The sequence below is a fragment of the Crocodylus porosus genome, unplaced genomic scaffold, assembly GCF_001723895.1.
Source record: "Crocodylus porosus isolate Cpor-Errol unplaced genomic scaffold, CroPor_comp1, whole genome shotgun sequence".
Taxonomy (NCBI): domain Eukaryota; kingdom Metazoa; phylum Chordata; order Crocodylia; family Crocodylidae; genus Crocodylus; species Crocodylus porosus.
This window is the reverse complement of record NW_017728906.1, coordinates 135,847,413-135,849,511: the sequence shown is the minus strand read 5'-3', so window position 1 is coordinate 135,849,511 and position 2,099 is coordinate 135,847,413.

Below are 2,099 nucleotides of genomic sequence, written 5' to 3'. Positions count from 1 at the left end.
TGACTGCCTCCCCACACTGCCGGCCCATGTTCATCTTGGAGTCAATAATGACTCCAAGATCCTTTTCCGTCTCTGTACTGACAAGAAGGGAGTTCCCCAACCTGTAGGTATGGTGCCGGTTGTTCCTCCCCAGGTACATCATTTTATACTTGTCTGTCTGTCTTGCCCCTGCCCTTGCCCTTGCCCCTGCCCCTGCCCCTGGCCCTATGGGGCCATATGAATTTGAGGATCATTGCTACTGACTTGAATGGGGTCAAGACTTAGCACTAGGGCAAGATTCAAAAGGGCTTCAAAATATTCATATGCATTTCACTGGCTCTAAGTACTTGGCCTTAGTTTCTTCATTGTCTTCAGTCAAGTTAAAATCATAGCCATAATATCTTTGAAGCTCACACAAAATAGCTTCTTTATTACATTTTGGGCACCACAACTGACCAGATTTAGCTTTGGCAGACAGCATATTTACGCTGAGAATAGATAAATGTAGTAGGCACTGTTGCAGTGCTTAGCTAGTAGTGAGGGAGCAAAAGGCTACCCCAATATGGAAGCAGACAGATGCCACCTACATTATATATGTACATTGGTGTAACTTCCATAGGTGCAGTTAGTTTTACCTCTGATTTTTTTCAGGGGGATACTTTGCTGAATAAGCTAAACAAGTATGGGACTTGGTGTCTGTAAGACTCATTAAAACAACAAAAACATGTTCATCCAGACACGTAGTTCTTTTTATTCAGATGTGATTGCTGAACTAGAACCTGCAAAGCCTAGAGGAGACTAGACCACAGGAGCAAACAGATGAATACTTTCTTCTGTGCACTGCATATGGTATCAAAGCACTGCTGCGTATCTTGAACAAATGGCCATTGTTGCCATGAGCATTGGCCATGGTAGCACATGCAACATTTCAAAGAAACTATTAAGACATACATCAAAATTAAATCTAAATGTTAGTTGTTCTTGTAGTGTGAGGAAAAGAGAAATGCAGGTATGATGGTGGTTGTAAACTGGCTCCCCTGCAATGACTTTCTGACCTTTATTACTATGCCCCCCAAGACAGACATCTAATCCCCTTTAGTGGGTGTGGAGGACAAGGACTCTATTATTGGTCCACAATTCTAAATAGCATGTCTGTCATAAAAAGAGACAAGGGACTCAAAGCCAAATACATATCAGCCTTCTAATTATCTCCATTTGGGCATTGCAACACCCCAAAATAGGTGCCTCGCCTCAGAAAGGCTGCCAAATATACAGATTTAGGTGCTTAAACTCTGTGTGGGATAAATAGAAAGAACCAGATGTCTCGAAAAGCCTTCTGAATTACATAGGTACTGAAGAAAGGAAAGACTGGAGCTATCAAATAGAAAACACAAGTCACAGAGGTATTTTTGAACCCATTTTGAAGCTCTTAGATACCTGACTCAGAAGTGCACATAACGTGCCTCCTTCGACTCAGGTTCCAGAGACCCTGTAGGGCAACCACACACCTTTTCTATAATAGCCTATTATTTAGAATGCCCACCCAAGGCCCCTGGCAGATGTTACACTTAAGACATGATAAACCAGTTGATCACGTCTTAAGTAGTAACACGGCCACAGGTTCACATAATTAAAGGTGTGATGAAACATGGAATAAGCTGCAAAGTATTACACAAAACACATGTGTAGTTTAAATTGAATGTGTAGCCAGCACCTATCAGCTGACTGGTGCTCCCAGCCTTGGGAGTTCACCAGAGAAAAGTTCTCTGATATGCTCCTGGGCACCCAAGTTGCTAATTGCCACTGCCTAAATTATTAAAATATTTTTGGATTCAGGAACTAAAAAGGAAAAGTAATAGTTATAGACTACAAAGGTATTCCTGGCTCCTTGAAAAGAAGGTTTTTGTGCATCTGCTGAGAGGCAGTAGTAGTAGCTTGCCTGAAGTACCAAGCAAATATAAGTACTGATTCCAGTTTAGTTGTAGCACATATCATTCGAGTGCATTCATCCCCAGCATGGTAAGTTTATGTCATAAATATGCTTTTTATATATGTCTTCATAGTCACAGAATCATGGAGACGTAGGTCTGGAAGGGACCTCCAGAGGTCATCTAGTCCAA